The 14,756-nt window shown below is 39.2% G+C and overlaps 2 long non-coding RNA genes across 2 annotated transcripts; both read right to left on the bottom strand.

Annotated features, from left to right (window-relative positions):
* Positions 1-2,385: 2,385 nt before the first annotated feature.
* LOC146480818 (uncharacterized) lies at positions 2,386-4,233 on the bottom strand. Its single transcript, XR_014864596.1, has 2 exons — positions 4,193-4,233; positions 2,386-2,906 (listed from the first exon to the last, which is right to left on the bottom strand). It is a non-coding gene; the product is annotated as an uncharacterized LOC146480818 (long non-coding RNA).
* Positions 4,234-4,292: 59 nt separating this feature from the next.
* On the bottom strand, positions 4,293-13,404 carry LOC146480817 (uncharacterized). The gene is made up of 3 exons (XR_014864594.1): positions 12,991-13,404; positions 5,977-6,046; positions 4,293-4,692 (listed from the first exon to the last, which is right to left on the bottom strand). It is a non-coding gene; the product is annotated as an uncharacterized LOC146480817 (long non-coding RNA).
* Positions 13,405-14,756: the final 1,352 nt, after the last annotated feature.

Here is a 14,756-nt window from a genome sequence, read left to right as displayed (position 1 = left end):
TTGGCCCTTGACTCGAACTTGGCTCGTGACTCGAACTTGGCTCGTGCTACGAGTAATCTCGTTACACGAAGTGACTTTGCGTCCGCTACTTCAGCAGAGGAAGCCCAGTTACTGGCCGACTAGCTTCGACACTAGCGTTGCCATCGCGCCTGTCCTCTCCACCACCATGACTTGTAGCCCTTCATCTTTTTTACATTAGTTGACTTTTTTCTATCAATACGTCAAGCTGTTCTGCTGCTTGATCCGCCTGTATTAAAATTGGGACGTTGTACGCATCCAACATCAACGACTGCAATTTATTTTTGGATTGGCTGTCTTGGAAGTAAATTTCATGCCGATTTAGGTCTTGTTTAAAAAGAAAAAAGCCAGATACATTCTTTTCTTTACAACGATCTCTTTAGCTAAACAAAGTCCTTTCCAAAGTGCCCCCCCCCCCCCACCCCCCTTCGTCTCCAACGTATGACTTGGGATCCAAACCACATCCGAAATAATCAATGTTTGTGAAGCTATATTCCACTACGATCGAGGGAAGTGCATCATTCACTGCTTTGTCGTCGAAGACCTTAACCATTAATTTGACGTTTCTGAATTTTTAGAAAATTGGTACCTACACATTAACCGAATTTGACATTTTGCCGTAAAACAGGATCAAAGGTGGTCATTTCTAATACGGTGTTGTCATAAGCAACACTTTCGCAGCCATCCAAGCTTACAGGCTCGTCAACGAGTCCCAGGGTAATACCCAGCCGTATTTTATGTTCTGACGAAAGAATAACGTGATCTTCGCCCACATCCAATCTCAAAATTTGTCCAAGATGTTTCGCCCATATTTTATATTTGATGCGCCAGCAATAGTTCTGGCAACCGAAGCGAGATAAGGGAATTTTCATGGAAGATTTCAATTTTAAGCACTTTTGTAGCTAAATTTAAATTTTTTGTTGGTGAAATGATCGACGATTTGACAGACCAATCGAAGAAAAAAATGGCTCGCATGACTCAGATGACTCACACGCCTCGCTGACTCGCAAGATTTGGTAGATCCTGCTATTCTTCTCAATGTCACGTACGACATTTTAAAAGTGACCCTCTCTAATTTTCAACTAATTTCTCGAACTATTTAAGAAAGTTTCTGACTTTATTTTCCAAGATAAAAATAAAACAGAAAGTCGAGACAAAACATCGTTTCAGGCAACCTATAATTTTCGAACCTCGCGTAATGAAAAACTCAAAGAGGTCGATGCCGCGAGATATCGGTTATTTGGGCAAAATATGAAGAAATTGAAAATTTCACGACTTACGCCGGATTCTCGATATTTAGAGACAGTTAAAACTGATTTATTATACCTCTCAGTTAGTATTGGTCAATTTTGCGGGCCGTATTTCACTGTACTCGCTTTTTCCCGCTGATTTATGGCCTGTGCGTTTGGTTAAGAGGTATAAAATATGTCATATTCAATGCAAACGTGTGTAACTGTTAGGTAGTAAACATTGATAAAAGTAACCGGAAATGGAAAAGTAGCCCGAAGCGGAAGTTCGTAACAAGTGATGTATGACGTAGGTCACACATACATCCGGGTTCGTGAGACGAAGGTAGTTTTGTTCAGCGACAAATACAATGTTCTCAAGTGTCGTGAAGTGCTGTGTGTTTAATGGGGTGGTTTTATGAGGCGCGTGTACCATAACATGGATAGGCATTTGAACAAGTTATTTCTTGTTTTGATTTTACAGTCGGACCTCTATTAAGCGGCCACCCTGGGGACTTTGAAACCTGGCCGCTTAATAGAGGTTGGCCGTTGAATAGAGGTATCGAATACAGCACTTTACTGACAAAATAATAATTCGGGACTTTGGAAAGTGGCCGCTTAATGGAGGGTGGCCGCTTAATAGAGGTCCGACTTTATTCTAAGATTGGTTGAGCCCCACACAAGGGATGACACCGACTTAGTACCACAACCACAGAGTGACTGCTGAATACTCATCTGTCGAAGCGAAAGGGGAGACCACAAGATACAAGATTTTATTCTGATACATTCATTTTCAGATTTGATGTTGAGGAAGATACACCATACAGAGATGTCAACCTCTGAAGATCTGAAATCTGAAGATTTTTCTTCTGAGCACCCTCCCCTCCCCCCTTATTTCCATACTTTCCCCTCAAACAAAATTGATGCACTCACGCCCAACCCCTCCCCCTTCCCCCTCCACGGAAATTCATCCCAACCAGTATTTTGGGTGATTTGAGTTGAAATATTAACTTATTTTACAAATAGGACGCCAGGTCGCTTTTATCCGGGAGATTTAGGGAACTGGTCATAACAAGTTTGTTCGAAGTGGACCCACCTCGTCTGGTGTAGGGAGGTTATCAAAGACATCATCTGTCTCATGAACATTACCAACAAAATTTTATTGGCTTTAAAATTTGAGTTGACACAAAACATTCAGCTTCCAAAAATCAACATTGCTCGATCATTAATTATTCATCAAAGTTATGACCAATCAATGGGTAGAATTAAAGTCACATGTACATCTCTGTAAACCCCAATACAACTCGATGAATTTTGAAACAGTATAATTACTTTGGATACACTGAAACTCCTGCTTGGCTAATAAGTAATCATCAACTGATACAGATCTCTGCTGATTAAAATGCAGAACACAATACATTTAATTTACTGTTTTCATTTCACAAGCACGATAAAATATTCGTGTCCGATCTGTATGGGCTTTACAATGTCTCGCCACTTAAGCTCGTTGATTTAAAGCGCTTCAATCGACCCTTGATTTGGCATCTTCATGAAAAGTAACAGCAGAAAGGCAACCCAAGCTGTTCGCCACTTCTACCTTTTCCAACATGGAAAAAGCAACAGGAAAAGTTGCTGGAACTTTGGATGATCTGGACGGTGGATCTGACAAGGCAAAACAGATGCAGCGAAAATGAGTATTGTCAGTTTTGATTTTGATTTGTATAAAAAGCACCGGACTCTAACACCAGCTGCAGCCAAGAGCCTCTTAAGCTGACTGCACGCCATTTTTTCACTACTATGTGTTATTTTAAAGAAGATTACGACATTTTTCAATTTTTAAGACATGTTTCGATGTTACAAACATCATCGCCAGTTACGGAGTATTTGAGAAACCGTTAGGATTATAAAACAACCAATTATAAGCGAAACATATAAGCGAAACATATTTGAGTGAGTAACAAAGTGTTAGAAAGAAATAAAGGCTAAAGCGTAAGTGCCAGGTTGACATGATGAACTTCTTGATTTAAATTGGGCTTTTCCCAGTTTATATGCATGGCCTCCTTTAGTTTAAGTTGAAATTTAGTGGGGTCGGGGGGGGGGGGGGGGGGCAGAATCAAGGATTTTGAAACAATCCGCTGAGCAAGACCGACGACAACGTTCTGAGCTTTGTAGGTGGTTGAAGATGTGTGCAGTATTTTGTCAAGTGACACGTCTTCGCTACAGTTTATCCGGAAACAATGATTACTGCCGGATGGATACCACCTTTGGTCTCGGATATAGACCTGCAAGCAGTCCCTTTCTGGTTAGTTGAGAGGGTGCACTCACAGCGCAGGGAGACTGGAGCGAGGTAAAATAAACGAGAAGAGACTTTCCCCTTTTTCCCGCCTCTCCCCAAGCCCCCCTCTGCTCGTTCTCTCCAGTGTTTTCGCGCTCTGCTATTTCGCACGACCTCTCGACTATCCAGAAAGGGACCGCTTGCAGTCTATCCCAGATAAAGTGCAGCAAAGACGTAATCAGGTGTGTTTCACGTGACAATACTCCACGGTCCGCCATTTTGAATATCACTGTAGTGTATTGCATCATTTTCATCATGATTGTACTTTTTCTGTTACATAATAATTATACTGTTCAAAGTACAAAGTAGTATTACTTTTAACTAGTACTGTACTCTTGATATACTTTCTTGATTGCAAAATAAAAAATGAGTTGAATACAAGCAATGACACTGAAGTCACTTCTCTGTATGACTACACAACAATCACCAAGATCCTGCGGGCGATCCGCGTGTCTGTGAATTCGATACTGCAAGTGCGATACTAAGTTATCGATATGGTACAGCGAAGCCATGGAAACTTGTGTACTTCCTACATAAACAGTGGAAAGGCTGACAAATAATAAAGAAATAAACTGTACATTTTTCGTTAGTATCTGATCACTATTCACATTACCTTTGCGATTAGTTGTTTCGGAATGCTCCTTCACAGCTTCCAAAAATCAACATTGCTCGATCATTAATTATTCATCAAAGTTATGACCAATCAATGGGTAGAATTAAAGTCACATGTACATCTCTGTAAACCCCAATACAACTCGATGAATTTTGAAACAGTATAATTACTTTGGATACACTGAAACTCCTGCTTGGCTAATAAGTAATCATCAACTGATACAGATCTCTGCTGATTAAAATGCAGAACACAATACATTTAATTTACTGTTTTCATTTCACAAGCACGATAAAATATTCGTGTCCGATCTGTATGGGCTTTACAATGTCTCGCCACTTAAGCTCGTTGATTTAAAGCGCTTCAATCGACCCTTGATTTGGCATCTTCATGAAAAGTAACAGCAGAAAGGCAACCCAAGCTGTTCGCCACTTCTACCTTTTCCAACATGGAAAAAGCAACAGGAAAAGTTGCTGGAACTTTGGATGATCTGGACGGTGGATCTGACAAGGCAAAACAGATGCAGCGAAAATGAGTATTGTCAGTTTTGATTTTGATTTGTATAAAAAGCACCGGACTCTAACACCAGCTGCAGCCAAGAGCCTCTTAAGCTGACTGCACGCCATTTTTTCACTACTATGTGTTATTTTAAAGAAGATTACGACATTTTTCAATTTTTAAGACATGTTTCGATGTTACAAACATCATCGCCAGTTACGGAGTATTTGAGAAACCGTTAGGATTATAAAACAACCAATTATAAGCGAAACATATAAGCGAAACATATTTGAGTGAGTAACAAAGTGTTAGAAAGAAATAAAGGCTAAAGCGTAAGTGCCAGGTTGACATGATGAACTTCTTGATTTAAATTGGGCTTTTCCCAGTTTATATGCATGGCCTCCTTTAGTTTAAGTTGAAATTTAGTGGGGTCGGGGGGGGGGGGGGGGCAGAATCAAGGATTTTGAAACAATCCGCTGAGCAAGACCGACGACAACGTTCTGAGCTTTGTAGGTGGTTGAAGATGTGTGCAGTATTTTGTCAAGTGACACGTCTTCGCTACAGTTTATCCGGAAACAATGATTACTGCCGGATGGATACCACCTTTGGTCTCGGATATAGACCTGCAAGCAGTCCCTTTCTGGTTAGTTGAGAGGGTGCACTCACAGCGCAGGGAGACTGGAGCGAGGTAAAATAAACGAGAAGAGACTTTCCCCTTTTTCCCGCCTCTCCCCAAGCCCCCCTCTGCTCGTTCTCTCCAGTGTTTTCGCGCTCTGCTATTTCGCACGACCTCTCGACTATCCAGAAAGGGACCGCTTGCAGTCTATCCCAGATAAAGTGCAGCAAAGACGTAATCAGGTGTGTTTCACGTGACAATACTCCACGGTCCGCCATTTTGAATATCACTGTAGTGTATTGCATCATTTTCATCATGATTGTACTTTTTCTGTTACATAATAATTATACTGTTCAAAGTACAAAGTAGTATTACTTTTAACTAGTACTGTACTCTTGATATACTTTCTTGATTGCAAAATAAAAAATGAGTTGAATACAAGCAATGACACTGAAGTCACTTCTCTGTATGACTACACAACAATCACCAAGATCCTGCGGGCGATCCGCGTGTCTGTGAATTCGATACTGCAAGTGCGATACTAAGTTATCGATATGGTACAGCGAAGCCATGGAAACTTGTGTACTTCCTACATAAACAGTGGAAAGGCTGACAAATAATAAAGAAATAAACTGCACATTTTTCGTTAGTATCTGATCACTATTCACATTACCTTTGCGATTAGTTGTTTCGGAATGCTCCTTCACAGCTTCAAGTGACGTTTCGTCAAGCTGGTGCACGATCTGTGCAAACAAATATGGAATGTCAGGGGCACTCAACAAGAACACTAAAGCAAAAAAACATTTAAGAGGAAATGTTACCATCGGTCAAACATTTGGTGGCAACAGCTCAAAAATCAATTCGGCCCATATTCTCAAGTTAGGTAGACCTCAATGTGAAACAAATCACTGCATAGTTTGTTTAGCTAAATATCGATTCATTTTCGAGAAAATCGATAATAATCAAATTCTGTGAAAATGCCGCTTCTTGAGCTTGTATTTTGGGGCGATTTAGGAAGCTCCGCGTAACGAATTAAAACACTTTAGAGAAATAAAATCCATCAAATTTGGTACAATGATACCAAAATGTGTGTTACAAGCAATTTCAGCAATTCCCGACAATTTACTTTTATAATGTAATTAAATTTGTCCGACCTACTTTTATCAAGATGAAAAATGGGCCAAAAATAACCTATTATTTCAGCATGTGGTACTGAATAGAATGCCTCAAAAAATTGGATTTTGAGAGCCAAAGAATTGTTCTTTTAGATTTCCGAAGGACTTTATGGGGAAATGATTCAGTGCGATGTAATCAAATTTTGAATTTGGATAAATTGCACTATTTCAACTGATCCCGTGAAGTCACCTGAGCGCACGCAACTATTAATGTTTCGATGATTACGTTTAACCTTAAGCTAATTTGACATAATTGGTTACCTTTATGTTGTAAAAATCAAAGATGAAGGCTATAGTAGTGCTGTCTCACCGTTCGATCAGTACCAAATACACACCGCCAGATAACTTGTTAAGACAATACAAATGCAAAGTGTTTGTTTTGAAATGCGGACGTGCTGTTTAGATGGGAAAATTTTCCGATGTTGTTTTCGAGAAACGAGTAGCTTTTAAAAATGATTTTCGTAAGCCTTTCCGTTAAAGCCAGCTTTAAAGTGAACAGCAAACCAAAGGCGAACAACAAGCTATTTGTTTCAGCTCTCTTGGAGTTTATTTGAAAGGCAAATAATCCGTCTCAATTTCGACAAGGCGGAGCAATTTCCAACGTTGGATCATGAAATCAAACGGTCTGTTGAATTCCTTGATCATGAATTATAATTAAAGGATTTCACTTTTAAATAATATATACATCCACTTACATTTTCCTCGTGGACGGACCTGGGCTTTCTTAAGTTGGATTCGTCAACAAGGCAAGCGAAGGAAACACGCTCAATCGTTGCGTGACAAATTCCTACTTCCGGGATTCGGGCCGGAAGTTCCTAGGCTAAGGGAAGCCACTTTTCTCACCCCTTGTAGCCAGTCATTCAAAACTAGCTATATTTCAATTTAACTTAAATTTAGCTTCTCAGTGTTCATAATCACTCTAACAGATCACACCTGACCAGTAGTCTTGGAATATAATACTAATCACAGCCATCAATCACTCGAGTTGTTCGATCCCCACAGCACAGAGCATCCGAGCCTTTACAGTCCCAAAACCTAGGTCATTGTTTTGCGCGCGGTCAGAAAGGCCAATACACACGTTATGCCAAAAAGAAAACTGTCGAACTCATCTTACCTACTGATATTCGAAAACACGCTCTTGCGTTAAATGCTATTCAAAAAAGAGTGAATGAGAGGAGCCGATAGAGCAACTTCTGTGCCAGCAATGGAACAGAATCGCGTACCGGTCACGCAAGCTAAAACTTATGCAAATTTACCGCTTTACGTAAATTGTTTACTGAATTAACTTCAATCTGTGAAAACAGTTAGCCAAACCCACCATTCGTTGGTGATCTAACTATGGCCAAGACACTTACGAATTAATGAGGTGCCGTAACTTCTAGCTACTGCAGGTTTTATTAAGGGTTTTCGGAGGTTTATAGCAGGAAACAGAAAGAAAGAAAACGTGATTTAACACTTTATTTGCTTATACTTCACCTTGAAGTAAAAACGTTCGAGCAGTTTAATGCGTATGGTCACCAGAACGACATACTATTGCCCATAAACTAATTATAAATTACCAGTGCACGCTGGGATGGGGGACTTCCTGCTAGGAATCATAAACGTCACAGGGTGTGCCTCAATTCTCCTTTTGTGGGCGTGGCTCTTATTCCTCTTTTCGCCAATTTTGACAACTACTTATTTTTCCCATCACATATTTGTTTTTCCTAGCTTACACCCTAAAAAGTATCAGGATAATTTTCACGTTAACCGGTTCAGATTTGAATGCAATTAGCAGTGTTAATTACAAAATTGAACCCCATCACTTTAAATTGGGAGTCCCTTCTTCCCATTGTTCTTTCCAGATAATGACGTTGTTTGAAATCAGGAACTCGTTCAGCTTTTTCCTTGGTGTTAAGTTTTTTTCTTCAACAAAAGATGGTTCATAACGGCTTCTTTCTAATTAATAACATAGGACTTGATACTGGCGTAAAAGAGACTTCAACCTTTTCCTGTTCCTCCTCCTCTTCCCCTCCTCGTCAAATTATTCTTTTTGAGCCACAAAAAAAAAAAGAAAGAAGGAAGAAAGAAAGGAAGGAAGGAAGGAAGGAAGGAAGGAAGGAAGGAAGGAGAGAAAGAAAGAAAGAAAGAAAGAAAGAAAGAAAGAAAGAAAGAAAGAAAGAAAGAAAGAAAGAAAGAAAGAAAGAAAGAAAGAAAGAAAGAAAGAAAGAAAGAAAGAAAGAAAGAAAGAAAGAAAGACACAGAAGGGAAAAGGGCGGGAAAGAAGTAGGGAAGGAAGGAAAGAGAAAGAGAGAAAAGAAAGAATTTTAAATATCTATAACAATATAACGAAGAGGGGTCAACTGACAATCGGAAGCATTAAACCCAGTGTCTTAGTAGGTAACTTTTCGCCGGCGTGAACAAGGGAATTTTTTTGAGTAAAAATGGGCTAAAATCACGCAACTGTCCTTTGCATTGCGAATGCCGGAATACGTAACGTAGCCACCACAACGAAACTGGTCCCAACGACAATCTGCGGAGACAAGTCATTTCAATGTGCTACACATATAATAATTGCAAAAAAAGTAGCAGCGTTGCGTTTAGTCACCAGTCCCCTAGTTAGACTTTTACACGGATCATAAAGATTGCAGGGTGTGCCATGGTGTGTGGAGAGTTACCTATCTCTTTATTCTTTATTCATCTCCACATCTCCACATAATACTAACTGACTGACTGACGGCAAGCTGATAATAAGTAATGTGGTTTAAAGATTACCAAGTTTAATTTACTCATTTGTCTCAGTAAACTTGCTTTAATAGGTCGAGACTGTAAAGTTACAGTGGCTGTCTCTCCTTTCTCTGCTACAAGCGCCCTGAGGGTTTTCCGACACGTTGCGCAAATACCCATAGGAAATCTAGTGCTCCGTGCTATGACAAGCGAGTTCGAGAAAAAAAGGCAAGGTATGCAAAAGGTCAACTTACCTGAGCCTACTTGAAGAAATACTCCGGCCAGTTTTCTTTATTATTATTTGCGTATCAATTTTCCCGATTCCTCGGTCGCATTTTGGCCACTTTTTGCCCCTTCTGTCATGAGTAGACAATACCTCTGGCATTCTGCACCTCGCATTTGAGCCCCTTCTTCAGCCAAAACCAAGCTTCTCGCGATGCAAGGGACAAATGGCCATAGAATTTATGTTTCCAGGATGAGTAAATATCTCTACTCGGCTGAGAATAAGGTCAACTTCGTCCTTTGGACCCAAAAATCCAAGACTAGCCATATGATTGAAAATGTCTTTTGAATAGGCCAGCGAAGGGATGATTTGTGTTTCTTTTTTCCTGTCTCTCGTGTCAAATCCAAAAATTCCTCCCTCGGGAGACTTATAAGAGCAACACACCTGCACATTCGCGCAATAACACGCGCCGTTCTCGGTGTTTACAAACGTTTCACTAAACCAGTTACTTTAGATTAATCAATTAGAAGCAAACAAAATTGACGGATGTCTTAAAATGCGGACCGCCCTCTCGAATTTGACTTAAAATTTTATTATTTAAAAAATGTTAAAAAGGATGCTTAAAACTCCCGAAAAAACAATTAAAATGATTTTATTGTTTTTCCCGGTTTCACGGTAGCAGTGCCGCGAAGTAGTGTTTTCTACAGTGATCCTATTTTATGATTTATTGCCTTTTTGGCTTCTTTTGATTGCTTCTACTTTTTGCCTTTTTTTTATCGTTGATATTTTAAATACAAAAGCTCGACCTGTGGTCCGCCTACTATGTGTTCCATGTTCCAATTTTTAAATTTTCGGATGCTTGTAAATTTCACTTGAACTCCCTCTGAATTAATTAGTTGTATTTCACAATTCCAGAAACGTGTGTTTTAATTTAAGGACGTTTGGTCCTTTTTTTCGCTCGCTGTTCTGTTTAACACTGATGTTTTAGCAAAGACGATTTACGAAAGACGCTTGAAGGCCATTTTTGAGAAAAATGAAAACAGAGAATGTTCGCATCAAAAACGTCAGGAAGTAAACAACAATGGTACAGTGCCGCCATATCGTGGGAAGTGGTCCTTGAGGTTGGTTCGATTTTTTCACGAAGGAAATGGCAATTGCAGGACTGCAGTCTTTATCTTTGATTTGTAAACAAGGAGGAGTTTGTATGCTAAATAAGATTTCGAATGAACGTAAACTGCGAAATAATATAAGTTGGTCGTGTATGTGTACAGTTGTAATTGAGGTAATTCAGCGGATCAGTTGAAACAGCGCTATTTATATAACTTTAAAATTCGATTTCATTGCACTGAATCATTTCCCCAAAAAATCCTTTGGGGACATAAAAGACCAACTCTTTCCCTTAAAAAACAGATTTTTAGTTAATTACATTCGGTACCACATGCTTAAATAATAGGTTAATTTGGGCCATCTTTTCATCTTGGAAAAAGTAGGTCGGACAAATACTTTTACATTTTAAAAGTAAATGGTCAAAAATTCCTCAAATTGTTTGTAACATACACTTTCGACATCTTTTCACAAGATATGATAGTTTTTATTTCTCTGGAGTGTTGTATTTTGTAACACGAAGCTTCGTAAATCGCCCTAAATTTTATACTCAAACAGCGGTATTTTCAGAGAATTCGGTTATTATCGATTTTCTCGAAAATAAATCGATATTTAACTAAACAAAGTATGCAGTCACTTGTTTCACATTAAGGTCTACCTAACTTGAGAAAATGGGCCGAATTGATTTTTGAGCCGTTGCCACGATATTTCAAAAATGTTTGATTTTTGGCAACATTTGCTCTTAAGAGCTACTGACAGTAAATATCAAAAATCCCACGACAGATGGGAGGTTTTAGATTTCATTTTATTTCACCTAAATGTCATCTTTGGTGAACTATTTTCAAAAAACACAATTAACAGTTCCGCTACTCTTTAGTTTTTCTAAAAATTAGAAAAGTTGAAATTACGGCTAAACGCCCGCTTCGGGCCCCGGAAAAACCTGGAAATCGTTCATCTTTAGCGAGCTCGCAAACAGCAACGAGAACTACTCCCGTTATTTCATCCCGGCTGCAGGTGAATCTTTCTATTATCTCTCGTTAAGTGTAAAATTGAAGTGGCAAGTCGTATTTTAAATGTGCTAATTCACTGAGTTGAAGATAAGGACTTTTGAGGGTTAGATTTCGAATTGAAATTAGGGACGATTTCAGAGGTTTATATCTGTCCTAGCATATGTTTTCTGGAGCAAAAATATAGGTGAAGTCTAAGCTTAATCCTTCCTTTTCACTCGTTTAAAGTGTCATTTTTGGACCGCTTAAAGCAAGGCATCCAGAAAAAAAAGTGTGCAGGGTATTTTGACTAGTTCGATGGTTCACTGTCACGATTACTGGCACGATCGCATAGGTGAAAAAAATCCACTCATCCAAAGTTTACGTGTTTTATTGTTTTTTGTTGTTGTTCTCAACGGCAAATCACGAAGGCGGAATTTTTTAATATTTCACTTTCTTTACAATGCCATGTCATTATTTCAAATTTTGAAAGTAACAAATATTATAAACCGACCCACCGTAAGACTCGATGTACATGACTTGCCGACATATTTTAAGCGCCCGTCATCAGTTGATGACGCACTTTATGAATTTCCTGTCAAATCTCACCAAATTAACCATTATACTTTCGCTATCTATATCAAGGAAATATTTCAAAAGATAAGTGGCTCTATTCAAGACACCTACTGCCTTTCTATGTCGATTTACAGAGTTGAAACATAACAACAACGTATTCACATACCGCACAGACAATCACGGGTTAATTAAATTTATCGAAAATACAAAAAGAGCTTTGCAAACGTACCTACGTGCTTTTATTGGTGTTTTTTTTTAATCCAGTCAATGGCAGACGGCTTAATTCATATATCCTATGTTCCCAGGTCGTTTGGTGGTCTTTTAAAGACAAAGTTTATTAAGCCAATGCAGTCACATTTCCAGAATTTTCTAGCTGTCGTTAGTTTTACGAAAAGGCTATAGATAGTGCTACTTCATATTTTTATCGAGGTATTTGTTTCTTCGAAAACGAAAGGATTTTGCATTCCAGTGTACGAAATTTTGTGCCGACATCTTAGGAAAGAAGACAAAAGGTTTTCTTTAAAACTACATCTGAATCTATGAGGCGAAATAAGCCAGTTCCGTCGCTTCCGAGCAGATATCCACCAAAATCATCAGAACTATTGCATGGCCCAAGAATTTTTCAAAACATCCCACACGATTCTCAATTGAAGAGAATTCGACAAGTTTCGATTTATTTGACCATCTTTGAATAGTTATCAAGTTAGTGTGGAATACCTCTTTAACTGAAAAGGTTGCGGGTAAAACATTCCCAACGACAATTATTTGAACTGAAGCGAGGTGTTAAAAATATGTGAATCTTATCCTTCGACAAGTGCTCTAATCCTTTCCCAAAGCTCTCTCTTATCCCACCCTGCATGAAATGGGAAAAAGACTTCGATAAAATAGAGTAAGATTGATTATAACAACTCATGTACCTCGCTTGTTGCAGACATCTTGGACAAGGATATGGCAATAACTGTCCTTGTTTGGAGGCTGAATGTTATTTAAAACAGACCAGGAAAAATCAACACCCTCACTTGCGAAGAATCAAGAAAACTATGAGCAGACAGCTGATTGGAATGACATGTTATGTTCGTCGAATTCGGTGTTGTTTATCACCTGATGGGACTTGTGTTCCTATGACTCATGGTTAATTTTATGATTAAACAAACGGACTTTGGATGCAGTCGAGTGTCCCCTCATTTGAAACAGTAAATGAAAAAAGCAAAATAATCATCGCCATTGTGTTCCTATTATTTATAAAGGCTGCAACTCAACTCGACAGTTTTGTCCAAATTACCAGAGCTTTTCCCTCAATCTTTTTCAATTTCAAATAACCAACAGAACGAGTTGAAGACATGTTTGATCTTAAATTCACGATATTGAAAGAAAGTTTTGTCAAAAACCATGAGTCATATTTCTGTTTACATATTTCCTTCGTGCTTTTCGTTGTTTAGCTTTTCTTGAACTCTCTACTGGGTCTGTTCACTGTGCCGTAGCCTGTTTCAGGCTCCTAGACCAAGAGAGACGCGCCAAGGAGAGTGCGACGGGACGAAAACGAGTGGGAGCTTCTTTCCCTCTTTTTCTCTCCCCCAGCCCCCCTCGTTTCCGTCCCCTCGCACTCTCCTTCGCGCATCTCTCTAGAAGCCTGGAACAGGCTAACTGTGCTCCTGACGAGAATGACAGACCTTTTGCGCAGACGGAGCTATATTTTGCTTATGTCAATCTATGCTGTTTCTTAATTCTCTTTTTGGTGAGCTCACTAAATTACGTGCGTAAGATTTTCAATATTTACTTAACATTAAAGTCACAGTTCGAACTAAAGCTACATCGCTTCTCACTCGTTCCGAATCTACTTTCGCGGGTTCGTTCACTCGGTTTCTCGTTCGCTCGTTTCGCCGGCGAGCGCTCGGTGGACCGTTTTGATCGTTAACTCGGTCATTCGGCTATCCGTTCGTTCGTTTGCGCTTCGGGTTTGTTCAGTTGTTCCTTCGTTTGCCCAGGCTTCTTGCTATACTTATGGCTGTCATGCTCCAGGGAAAGACTTCTTTTTTCTCCACTGATCTGACTTATGGTTAATCTTATGATTAAACAAAAATACAACTCTGTTATGTAACTTCAGTGAAATCAAACATTTCGATTAGTAAATATAGTTTTAATGGTGACAGTCTTCCAACTGTGAAACAAAACATACACATGGATTTCAAATATGTGGATTTTACATATATATTTGACGTTCATTCCTTTACCTCTACTAGCATATTTCGAATTCAATCTAGGATTCCCTGCCGGGGTTTAAACCTGCGAGCTCTGGCTCTACAAACTGCAGCTATGTATCAAGTCCTCTTGGAAAGCGACAAGTTCCTCCCCCCCCCCCCCCCCCCCATCCTTAACAAGAACATGACAATAACTAACAATAACAAAGCATGGATTAGAGCAAACGCTTCGTATCCCTTACTAAATGTTCATAAATTAGGCAGTTTTTAGTTTTTTAATTATTTTTCTTTTAAATAAAAGAAATTGTAGACAGGGTATAAGTCATTACGTTTTTATGTTATACGTAGACTGTTCACAGTCCCCCTATTTTTCGGCGGGATTCTCGAGTACACTTCGATAGAACCGCCGCCATCTTTGTTTGTAAAGGCGAGCGCGATCTGGGGAGAGTGTCTAAACTACCGAGGTTATACGAGGAAATCGACAC

This window comes from Pavona decussata, unplaced genomic scaffold (assembly GCF_977016875.1).
Source record: "Pavona decussata unplaced genomic scaffold, jaPavDecu1.1 SCAFFOLD_52, whole genome shotgun sequence".
NCBI lineage: Eukaryota > Metazoa > Cnidaria > Anthozoa > Scleractinia > Agariciidae > Pavona > Pavona decussata.
The sequence above is the reverse complement of the archived record's forward strand: the minus strand, read 5'-3'. Positions and strand labels throughout refer to the sequence as shown.